Here is a 13480-nt window from a genome sequence, read left to right as displayed (position 1 = left end):
GCTATAGCAAATTACCATAGACTGTGTGGCTTAGAAAACAAACATTTATTTCTCCCAGTTATGGAGGCTGTAAGTTCAAAATCAGTGTGCCAGCATTGTTATTTTCTTGGTAAGGGTCGTCTTCCAGCTTTACAGATGACAAGTTTCTTACTGTGTCCTCACATGATGAAGAGAGAGAGAGAGATAGAGAGAGAGAGAATGGATCTTATGATTCTGAGTTATATGGACACTAATTAGATTCATGAAGACCCCACACTCATTATCTAATCCCCCCAATCCCCACTTCCAAACACATTGAGACATTGGGAGTTGGGGTTTCCTCAAATGGACTTTGGAGAACACATTCATTCAGTCTATAATATGGTTGGAGTGACAGCCAGCAGACCTGACCAGAGAAAATTCTGAAGATGGCAAATAAAACAAGGTGTCTGTAGAGAAAAAAGGAATGGGGAGGAAACAATTAAATGGAATCAAGGATATTTATAGGAGGCTGGGAGGTAGCATAGATAAAAGGTTATAATCACTAGCCTTGATCTGAACCAATTTCAGATAATGGATCTATCACCTGGAGGGGAGGGCAGGATCCCAAGAGAAAGGACATTTCAACTCTGGGATGAGGATAAATGATAATGATTTTCACAGTCCCTCTCCAAGGGGAGTTCTGGAAATGTACTTGGATCTGTGTGCTGGGAAATGAGAATGCCCAAACATTTCAAGGACTCTCAGAATCAGAATCCAAGCTACCAGTTATGTTCAGATCCTGAAAAGACATCACAGTTTCCCTGTTAGAGATGCACATGGCATCATGGTAATAAATGCTGTCTTGGCCCAGGTGCAACTAACTTGGTCTAGTATTTGTTTTCAAATAAAAGTAAAGTTCATCTGAAGACAGACACCATTATATGTATTTTTTTCTGTACATCTTCATAGTGTATGTTTTGGCACAAAGGGTACTTAGTAGAAACTTCTGGAAAAAACAAAAAGCTGACACATGCGTGATTGTTTTCAATTGCCAGAAATCCATGAACACTCCAAAGTTCTGAGGTAATATATTGTTTGGATTTTAAATATTAGATTAAAGTCTCTAAGTTGACTTAAGGGCCAGAGGAGCAGAAGAAACTCTTTCATTACAGTCTCCCCCTCTGTGACCTATGCACACAGTCTCTGTATCTCTGTGAGGATGTTAACTCATCTGCACTGGAGACTTTAAATGATTCCATCTAGCCATGGCTTCAGGTGTTCAGAAGGAGGAATGAATGGCTTTGCCTTTAAAAGAAGAAACCATATAGTAATGAATATGTGACAAATATATCGTGGGGTTTAGTGGAAAAGCAAACAATTCTACAGAAGTGTCTGTATATTTGTCCCCACTGAGAGCTTGACTTAAGCAGATGTTCTAATTCCCTGGACTAGACACATCCTGAATTGAAGAGCAAAGAGAAGCCTTGCCTTTTTTAGATTCAACATGTAAGTGATATCACACTGTACTTATCTTTCTCTGACCTATCTCACTAAGCATAATGTGCTCAAGACCCATTGATGTTGCAAATGGCAGGATATCCTCATTCCTTGTGACTGAATAATATTCCCTTGTGTATGTGTATATGCGCCACATCTTTTGTATCCATTCATGTGTTGATGGGCATTTAGGATGTTTTCATTTCTTGGCTATTATGGCTAATGCTGCAATAAACATCAGTGCAGACATCTCTTTGAAATACTGTTTCTATTTCCTTTCAATACAAAAATAATAAAACTGACTTATAATGATCACTTGGAAAAATAAAAAGGCTTTAAAAAGTAGTTAACAGTTTATTCACATATCTATTCTAATCCTCATTAAGGAATGCTTAGTTCTAATTATTTACACTGTTTGCTAAATTCTTATGTCCTCCCTGCCATTGTTCTGGATTATGTAAAGAGAGAAAAATAAAGATCTTATCCTCATGCAGCTTACACCCTGTCTGGGCCTTACATAATGTTATTTAGGCAGAAATAAATATTGTAATTATATATGTGTGTATATATGTATATGTCCTATATATGTGTGTGTATATATGTGTATGTATGTATGTATGTGTGTGTGTGTGTGTGTGTGTGAGTGTGTGTGTGTATATCTTATTTGTAGTGACCAAGAATCTAAGTAGCAATCAAATAATCATTTTTTAAGTTTGGTTTCAACCTAGTGCATATAGCCTGGGGATATAGTTGTGTATTATAGAGCCCTAAGGACCAAATATGATAACATTAAAATAAGGTAACACCCAGGGTGCATGGTGATTGAAACAATGAATAAATAGATTAATGGTTGGATGAATGAATAAGTGTGTCATTTGTTTATCTTTTCAAAGGGTAATAAATATCCCTCCTATTACCAATAGGCAAAAATCTCAAGGCTTTGAAGAAGAATTTTGTGTTCTTTGATCTCTATTCCTCTATCACCTGTACAAATTTATTATATTTTTAAATAAACTAAAGTGGATTCTGTTTCTATGACTGTACTAGGAATGATATGTCAACTCTAGAATGTTCTTCCTTGTGTCTATTTTTCCATGGAAGTGTGGTTGTGCTACTCAACAGTGTTATTTGGATGGAATTTCTTTTACTTCAGATAATGTGATCTTTTTCTCTGACCACTGTTTTTGTGGACAAGTGGCCCACTGTTTTGTGGACAGTGGTCCCAGGCTGTATTGAATATGGTGCCGACTCTTTGCCCAGGAAACAGTCCCTGATCGAACATGAGTAATGATTTCCTCCCTTGATATATTTGGTCTAAGGCACCAATCTCTCTCTGTCCCTGCTGACTGTCCACTTATATAGAAAATGCAGACAATCAATTTGTATTTCCCTTCCACTTAAAGTACCTAATTATTTTATTTTGATGAAATATGCACAAATATTTACTATTTTATCTATTTAAAGTGTACAAATTGTGGAATTAAGTAAATTCACATAGATGTTACAATCTCCATCACTATCTACCTCCAACCCTTTGCATCATGCTCAACTGAAACTCTGTATCCAATGAACAAGTACCCATTTCCCTCTCCCCACGCTCCTGGTAATCTTGAGTAAACTATCTGTTTCTATGAATTTAACTACCCTGGATAAGTCATAAAAATGACATCGTATAGTATTTTTCTTTTTGTGACTGGCTTATTTCAGTTAGCATAATGTCCTCAGGTTTATTTAGGCTGTAACATGTGTTAGAATATCCTTCGTTTTAAGGCTGAATAATATTCCATGGTAAGAATGTACTACATTCTATTTTATTTTTTAATTTTTAATTTTAAAAGAACTTTTGCATTTCCACTTAATTTGCAATTATTACAAAATACTGTCTATGTTCCCCGTGTTGTGCAATACATCTTTGTAGCCTGTCTTATACTCAATATTGTGTCACTCCCACTCTTCCCACTCCTCCACACCTATATTACCCACTGGACTTCCCACTGTTAACCACTGGTTTGTTCTCTATATCTGTGAGTCTGCTTCTTTTTTGTTGTTGTTTTTGTTATATTCAATAGTTTGTTGTATTTTTTGCATTCTACATATAAGTGATATCATATAGTAATTTTCTTTCTCTGTCTGACATATTTCACTTAGATAATGCCATCCAAGTTCATCCATGTTGCTGTTAATGGCAAAATTTCATTTTTTATGGCTGAGTAGTATTCCATTGTGTGTGTGTGTGTGTGTGTGTGTGTGTGTGTGTGTGTGTGTGTGTATCATATCTTCTTTATCCATTCATCTGCTCATGAACACTTAGGTTGCTTCCATACCTTGGCAATTGTAGATAATGATGCTATGAACATTGACATGCATGTATCTTTTCAAATTATTGTTTTTGTATTTGTTTTTGGTTTTGGTTTTATATACCCAGCGGTGGAATTGCTGGGTCATATAGTTATTCTGTTTTGAGATTTTTGGAGAAATCTGCATAATATTTTCTACAGTGGCTGCATGAATTTACTTTCCCACCAAGAGGCTACCAAGGGTTACTTTTCTCCACATCATTGCTAATATTTGTTATTTGTGTTCTTTTGATGACAGCCATTCTGACCAGCTAATACACTACAATTTATTTACCCATTCATATGTTGGTGGATAACTAGATTGTTTCCATTTTTTTATTGTTTTGAATAATGCTATTATAAACACTGGTGTACAACTATATGTTTTAGTTCTTACTTTCAGTTCTTTTGAGATATATAACCAGAAGTTGAATTGTTGAATCAAATGGTAATTTTATGTTTAATTTTCTGAGGAATTGTTATACTGTTTTTTACAGCAGCTGTTCAATTTTGCATTCCTACCAATGATGTACAAGGTTCTCAATTTCTCTACATCCTCACCAAAATTTGTTTTCTGTTTCTAAAGAAATGGCAACCATATCAATGTGTGTGAAATATATCTCATTTCCTTAATGAATAATGGTGGTGAGCACCTTTTCAGGTACTTACTGGCCATTTATCTCTGTTATTTGGAGAAGGTCTTTTCAAGTCCTTGACTATTTTTGAATTGAGCTCTTTGTTTTTTGTTTTTGTTGTTGCTGAGTTAAAGGGTTCTTTATATATTCTGAATATTAATTTCTTATCAAATGTATGATTTGTAAATATTTTCTCCCATCCTGTGAGTTCCCTTTATCTTTTGATATTGTCCTTTGATATGCACAAATTTTTAAGTTTTTGTAAAAGCCAATTTATCTATTTTTTCATTTGTTGTCTGCACACACATTGGTGTATATCCAAGAAATCATTGCCAAATGCAATAGAATGAAGGGTTTCCCCTACGTTTTCTTCTAAGAGATTTTGTTCAGCTTTTACATTTAGATCTTTGTTTTATTTTGAGTAAATTTTTGAATATGGAGGAAGGTAAGGGTATAACTTCATTCTTTTGCATTTGAATGTCGAATTTCCCCAGTATTACTTGTTGAAAATATTGTGCTTTCCCCGCTGAATGGTCTTGACACAATTACCAAATCATTTGGCCGCATATGAGAATATGTATTTACTGTATTGGTTTATATGTCTATTTGGATTACAATAGTTTGTAGTCAGTTTTGAAATCAGGAAGTATGATATCTCCCACTTTGTGCTTCTCTTTCAAGATTTTTTCTTTGTATATTTGGGGTCTCTTGAAATTCCCTATGAATTTTAGAACGACTTTTTCTTTTCTGGAAAAATATTGGAATTTTGAAAAGACTTGCATCAGATCTGTAGGATGTGTTGGATAGTACTGACATCTTAGCAATATTAAAACTTCCAACCTATGAACGTGGGTGTCTTTCTATTTTTTATACCTTATTTAATGTCTTTTGGCAATGTTTATAGTTTTCAATGTTTACAAGTCTTCTTCTAGGCTAAATTTATATTTAATTATTTTAATCTCTTTGATCCTATTTTAAATAAGATTGCTTTCTTAATTTTATGAATTGTCATGTTAGTGTATAAAAATGCAATTGATTTTTAATTGTTGATTTTGTATCCTCCAAATTTGCTGAATTGTTTATTTTTCTATTATTTTTTGGTGAAATCTTTGATATTTCTATATTTAATATCATGTCGTGTATTAAGAGAGGATTTATTATGTCATTTCCAATTTTAAATCTCTTTATTTCTTTCCCTTGTATTATTACACTGGCTAGTGCTTCTAATACTATGTTAAATAGAAGAGATTAGGTCTAATCTCCTGCATAAATGTAGGAATATCTAATTTACTGTGTGATCATGAGAATTAGAGATAGTAAGTGTACTTCCTTAAAAGGTAGAAAGTGTCCATTAAGAGTGGCTGTTATATCACTGAGTCTCTTTAGTCTTTACATATTCTTTACTATGATTATATTTATGAGGTTGATTTAGATTTTGATACCTGCTATTGAACTCTCTTACTCTCTTTACAGCAGAATATCCATCCCAAGACATGAGTGCTGGCTGCTAGAAATGCACATATGATCTCCCTTGAGAAATGCCTGGCAACCTCCTATGTCTCCATTTCTCTAAAGATTTCTTCTCAGAGGATTCAAGCAACAAATCATCAACAGGAATTGCCATCTTATGTTTTGCTTCTAAGATACTAACATTAGAAAATTATTTTTTAATTTTTATTTTTAATACTACAAATATATCTTAGGCTTTCCACTAGCAACCAAAGATACATCAAGCCCTCAGCTAAAGAGAATGCTAATCTATACTGGATCAGTTTCCCCTTCCTGGCTCCACTTCTGGCATGATGGTGTGCAACTCAGAATCACTCCTCAGCAAAACTGATGAAAATTATTTTTTAAAAACCCATTTAAAAATAGTTGGCCTTATGAGCATACAAAAATGGAAGTGCTGCTACAGATATACAGCAAATAAGGACACATTTACTCAAGAATATTTACTAAAACTCCATAAAATGATGAATCTTTAGTATTTGAAGATCTGTACTGTTACCCCCTCCACTCATTGAGCTGGGAACTCCACCCAGATTTGTACAACCAAGAACACAAGTTTCTGACTCCCCCCAGGTCCTGGTTGGAGGTTTGCCTTCCTGAGAAGGACAGGGCATTAGCATTTGTCATACTGCCCCAAGATGCTTGTTGATGAGGCAAAGTTCTGGACAAGTGCAGCCAACAGTTTGGGACTCAATTCTTACACTGTTTTCTCTCATGAGACAAAGGTTCTACCTTGGACATGGTAGGACACTGAGGTCACAATTGCTCTTGTCTCAGCTCATAGGACAGGGGGTTGTGCCAAGGGAGACAAGACCAAGACACCTGGGGCTCTTGTCCATATATCCACTGAGCACTTAGTTCTTCAAACTGGGCTGTCACTTAGAATTGACCTATTGTTACTTACTCCAGCACCAGAGTTGTGGCTCAGAGATTTTCCCTGGGAGTAAAGGTAGGCCATAAAACAGAGAGCTTAAATTATCTCCCCGAAGGAGCCAACTTTAGTTGCAACAGCATATGAAGTTCAAATCTAAGGGTGCTTTCAAAAACAGTAGAAGTGTTGTGAGAGGCAATGGAGAGGAGACTGATAAATTCATTGAAGATGCAGGCTAAATGATAAGCCAACTAGTTGCTGGAGAAAAATGAGAAAACCACTGCAAGAACTAGAGTCTGAATAACTTTCAAACATTGGCCATTAGGAACTGTCCTTTCATACCAGCCTGAATATGATTGGATTAGGATGTAAATAATTTATTCTCCAGGGCATTGTTATGAACAATAGAGCTTTTAACCAGTAGTTAGTGTGGTCAGGTAACTAGACAAACACTGCCAAAGTCCTGCTAAAACCCTGTTATCCCAGAGTGGCTGGGCATATCCAAGGACAAATCTCTGAGGAAAAACATCAGAGGCTTTATCCTGTGTCTGTTTAGGGGATAGAGGAGGAGGAGCAGGGAACAGACATCACTAAAATGATCCAGTTAGTCCTTAAACAAGTAAACAAACTAACAACAATGACAAGCACTGAAAGAGGGGTGAGATGAAGCCAGTAATCAAAGTTGCTGCAATATCAAAAATGTTCATTTTCCAAAAAATATTTTGAGACATGCAAGATAAGCAGAAAATTATGGCCTAGATACCAGAAGAAAAGCAGGCAATAAAACCACCTGCAAGAGTGACCAGATGTGAGAAAAAAAGCCATTATAAACATGTTCAAAGAAACAAAGGAAACCATGATTTTAGAAGTAAAACATGATGACAGTGTCACATCACATAGAGAACATTAATAAAGAGACAACAATTATTAAAAATAACCAAATGGAAATTTTGGGGCTGAAAAGAGCAATAACTGAAATTTAAAAATTCACTAGATGGGATCAATAATACACTTAAAATGGCAGGAGGTAAAAGTACTTAAGAATAGATCAATAGAAATTATGCAATCCAAAGAGCAGAGTGAAAAAAGAATGAAGAAAAAATGAGGAAAGCCTCAGAGAAATGTGAGACACTAATGTATGTCAACAGACATGTAAAGGCAGTACCAGAATAACAGAAAGAGAAAGGGGCAGAAAAATATTTGAAAAATTAGTGGCTAAAATTTCCCAAATTTACTAAAAAAATTTAAATCTACATATCCAGGAAGTTCAACAAACTGCAAGTAGGATAAACTTAAAAAGACCCATGAATAGACACATAGTAAAAATGCCAAAGAAAAATTTTAAGGTAGCAAGAGAAAAATGACTATCTGTATCATCAGAAACAATAGAGGGCTGAAGGCAAAAGGATAATGTATTCTCAGCCCTCAAATTTTAAAAACTCTTAATCAAGAATCCTATATCCAGCAAGATTATCATTTAAAAATGAAGATGAAATCAAAAGATATTTGGATAACAAAATCTGAAAGAATCTGCTGCCAGTAGGCCTACCTTACATGATATACTAAAGTTAGTTCCTCAGGCTGAAAGCAAGTGACCCAAGACAGTAATTTGAATACACACACAAAAAATACCAAGAACACTGATAAAAGTAATTATGCAATTATAAAGGAGTATAAATGCCTATTTTTTATCCTTTCTTCTCTTATCTTATTTAAAAAGCCTAAAGCAATATATATTTATTTGTAGTTGTGGGCAAATAACATACAGAAATGTAATATATTTACCAAGATCAGGGCAAGGAGGTTGGTGAGAACAAGCCAACATTGGGTTAAGAATTAACTTCAGATGTTTCACTTGAATCCAGAGGAACAAATGCATAGAACCTGAAATGGAAAGAAGGCTAATATGAAAAAAATTATACATATAACTTAAAAAATGTGTTCTACACTGGAAACTGAAAAAAATTGTAAACTGACTATAAATCAATTTAAAAAAAAAAGAAAAAAGTTATACATATAAACTTGTTCTCTTTTCTTCTCTCAGTTTCTTTTAAAGACATTAAATTACATAAAGGAATAATAATTATATTGATGTATTGTTGGGCTTATAACATGCATAGAGATAATACCTATGGCAAGAATACCACAGTAAGAAAGAAAAGAGAATACAGCTATATGGGAATGCTGTTTCTACATTCTCTGAAATTGCTGGTGTAATTCTGAAACTGTTTTTGATAAGATATATGGTAAGGCCTAAAGAAATCACTAAGTAAATAACTAAAATTATATAGCAAGAAAATCACTAAATAAATTAAAAAAAATATTAGAAAATATTCCATTAATGAAAAAGAAACCAGTAATCCAAAAAAAAAAAAACTGAGGTATAGAGAAAATAATACATGGGAAGTGTAAATCCCATTGTTTAGCTTAGTTTTGTTTTTATGAATTCTGGATACAAGTCCCTTGTCAGATATATTATTTGTGAATATTCTCTACCATACTGTTAGTTGTCTTTTCATTTTCTTAACGTTAAGTTTTTTTAATTAATGCTATTTCTCTCTCTCTCTTTTTTTAAATTAAAATGAATGAGCAAACACAACATGTCTACAAATGTGTAGATACAGGTGCTCTGGAAGAAAGGCATAAATACATGACAAAGAAACGAGACTTGGCATTTTAAAGCTGAGAATGCCATCCTCAATGCCATAACACAAAATCTGTGCTTGCAACACAGTAAACTATGTGTATCTGCTATACTCTACTCCTCAAATGCAGGACTTACGAACTCAAATCAGAATTTGCCATCAAAAACTCAAACTTGAATTCCTGTACTAGGAATATCTCCAGTAGAAAGCACTAATGTTATTTGAATATTCAGTGTATGTAGCTTTAATTGAGATAAGTCTTAGGAAGATGTTACAAACCTTTCCCATTCCCACATACCTGGGTACACAAGACATAGGCATTTATTCCATATCCATTAACAGTTTACAGAACACCCACTGTCCCCAGGCACCACATTAGGCCTTGCGATCTTGAGGAGGAAAAGATACACTCTTGCCCTCAAGGAATTTAGCCTAGTGAAGAAGACTGTCTCAATTACCTAATAACCTCTCCTTCCATCAAACAAGGAAAGCATTTACTAACTAATCATGCACTTTCCTATCACAAACTACATACATATGTAGAAAAGCACATGGACTGTAAGCATTTGAAAACAATCGATTCAGGAGGGTCTTAGAGAAAATCTAGTCAAAATCTTTCATTTTACACCTGGAAACTTTAAACCCAGAGTGGATAAGTGACTTACCCAGGAACACGACAAGAGCTAAGATTAATACGGCACTTCCTATATGCCTAGAACTGCTCTAACAGTATTGTTTATTCAATCCTCACCACAACTCAAATTTCAAATAGAAAACTAAGGCACAACCAATCAGAATGGCCATCATTCAAAAATCCAAAAATGACAAATGCTGGAGAGTCTGTGGAGAAATGGGAAGCCTCCTACACTGCTGGTGGGAATGCAGTTTGGTGCAGCCACTATGGAAGAGAGTGTGGAGATTCCTCAAAAGACTAGGAATAGACTTACCATATGACCCAGGAATCCCACTCCTGGGCTTGTACCCAGAAGGAAATCTACTTCAGGATGACACCTGCACCCCAATGTTCATAGGAGCACTATTTACAATAGCCAAAACATGGAAACAGCCTAAATGTCCATCAACAGGTGACTGGATAAAGAAGATGTGGTATATTTATACAATGGAATACTACTCAGCCATAAAAACCGACAACATAATGCCATTTGCAGCAACATGGATGCTCCTATAGAATGCCATTCTAAGTGAAGTAAGCCAGAAAGAGAAAGAAAAATACCATATGAGATCACTCATATGTGGAATCTAAAGACTCATGGACAGAGAATACAGACTTGTGGTTACCAGGGGGGTAGAGGGTGGGAAGGGATAGACTGGGATTTCAAAATTGTAGAATAGATAAACAAGATTACACTGTATAGCACAGGGAAATATACACAAAATGTTATGATTAATCACAGAGAAAAAATGTGACAATGAGTGTGTATATGTCCATGAATGACTGAAAACTTGTGTTGAACACTGGAATTTGACACAACATTGTAAAATGATTATAAATCAATAAAAAATGTTAAAAAAAGAAAACTAAGGCACAGAGAAATTAGTTAACAACAAAATTCAAACAATTCACAAGGGCAAAGTCAGGATTTGAATCTAAGCAGTCTTGCTCCAGAATCCATACTTTTAGTCACCATGCTATATTTAAGTAGCTATGTCTAAAGGGAACCATAATTTTCTGACTCATGTTTTTACACACTGTCTTGTTATTTTATACTGTCAAGGTTTCCAGCATTTCCAGAGCCCATTGGTCAAAAATTATCATAAAAATCTCAAGATATTATGGTACCTCAAAGTCACAAGATCCTTAATTTTGGGAAAATGGCTCAAATCAACGTGGATGTATATGTTACCAGAAGGTGAAGATGAAGACATGCACAGCCATGAGAAATATGATAAGTAATCTTGTAATAAGTAATTTTTTATCTTACTTTGACAAATGTTGCCACTTGTATCTCATTTCTTGGTTTCCTGAATCACTCCGATGTACTCCTTCTCACTTCCAAATCCCAGTCTTTAAGTGTGTTGATTCTTCAATCAAGTAAGAACATGTTAATGTAGACAGAGCTAGGGATTAAATCTTGAGACGACCCTGCACTATACAAGATAGAGAAGATGTCCATTTCAGAAGTCTAAGATTTCATTTCACTCATTCATTTATCATCTACCAAATATTTATTTGGTGCCTGCCATATGCACAACACTGCACTGGGTTCTAGGGATGTGCTAGCCTATGTGATGGATGTGACCTTTGCCCTTCTGTGGTGCACAGTCTTGCAGCATTCCTCCAGAAGAAGTTAGGGATCCATAGCTAAGCACTTGTCAACTCTTAAACTGCTGGGCCTCTGAATGATGGCTGAGCTATAGGAGGATGAACAGAATGACTCAGCAAGACTGGGGACTGTTAATAGTTGCTGTCACTCTCAGGTGTGCAGACTACAGAGTAGAGAACATATTAGAAATGACAGTAATACACTGAGTGTTATGCATGAACTATAAAACAGTTTATAAATAGAAATTATTTGCATTATGATTGTATTTTGTCAGAATATACATAGCTTTTTGTTTTTGTCCTTGAGGACCATGAAGAGCAAAATATTATGTCAGCTTATTGAATTGGTGAAGTAAATTAAGCAAACCCAGGGATTTTATTTGATAATAAAGTTCACTCAAAGATGAAGGTAAAATTGCAAAATTTACACTCACCTATATATTTGTTCTCATACTTTAGTATGCTTCTTCCCTCATTTTTACTTGTAATCAATCTGTCTGAAACTCCCCCAGTTACACAGAGGCCTTTACCAGACACCAAAAGCTATTCTGCTCACAAAAACAACAGGCTTCCTTAAGCCTTAAGTTTTTTTTAATTTGCCAGTTAGGTCTCAATTTCTCTGAGAAATCTGGGAAGTCCTCTCCAATTTAACCCACTCTTTCATCTACCAATGTAAGACCCAACTACTTTTGCCCTTCAATTTTGTAATGGTATAAAGGACACCAGGTTTATTATCATACTGCTCTTTTTCATAAGGTGACCTACTTACATTCAGCTATTATAAAGCGTATTTGAGTCATAGGATCTGAACCATGTCAATATCCTGTATTAGGAGATTTTACTCAGCCCTGAATTTGCTCATATATCCAGCTACATATTTGCCTCTATTTTTTTTAAACTTTAAGTTTCTTGAGGGCACATGTATATTTGCTTTTATATCCTCCAAAACAATTCAGTGGAGAGACTGAATTGGATATAAAGAAGTTAGCAGAGATAAATTAGTAGAATAAGTGGATAATTGGAAGGTGCACCTGCATTTGGATACATAGGATTCAGGAGGCAAAGCCAAAGAGAACGGTGGTGTGGGGACACACTGGGGTTTGGTTAGTTAGTCCTCACTTATTTATCGTGTCCAGCCTAACGGTCCCTGGAGGAATGCTTGGAGACTTGTGGACCCCAGAAGGGCAAAGGCCACATCCATTAAATGGACCAATGTATCCTCGGAAAACAGTGCAGTGTTTTGCACATAGTAGGCATAGAATGAATATTTGTTGGATGATAAATGAGTGAGTAAAGTGAAACAAAGTCTGAAATATCTGCAATATGAAATATTCCTATCTTCTTTTCTGATATAGTCCAGGATATTTACATTAAACACATAGAAAACAGAGACTCCTGCCTAGACTGTTAGTGGCTTGTCCCAGATATCATGGCCTGAAGAGCCACCAGCAGAACCCAAGATACCAATTCTCATACACTTTCGGGCACATATCTCTTTTTCTCTATCTCTAAAATGTTCTGAATCTTGTTCTTTTACAATTTATTTTGATTCTTAAAAATTCTTAACAAACTACATATATACATACACACACACACACACATATACACATGCATACACATTATGTCCTAGTCTTAGAGAATCAGTTAAGTTTAGAATTGAAGCTCAGTATTAAATGTGTATTACAATTAACAGACAGCCTAGTATTAGGCCAAGAAACACATATGCACAAATAAATACACAC

Source organism: Vicugna pacos, chromosome 35 (assembly GCF_048564905.1).
Source record: "Vicugna pacos chromosome 35, VicPac4, whole genome shotgun sequence".
Lineage (NCBI taxonomy): Eukaryota > Metazoa > Chordata > Mammalia > Artiodactyla > Camelidae > Vicugna > Vicugna pacos.
The sequence above is the reverse complement of the archived record's forward strand: the minus strand, read 5'-3'. Positions refer to the sequence as shown.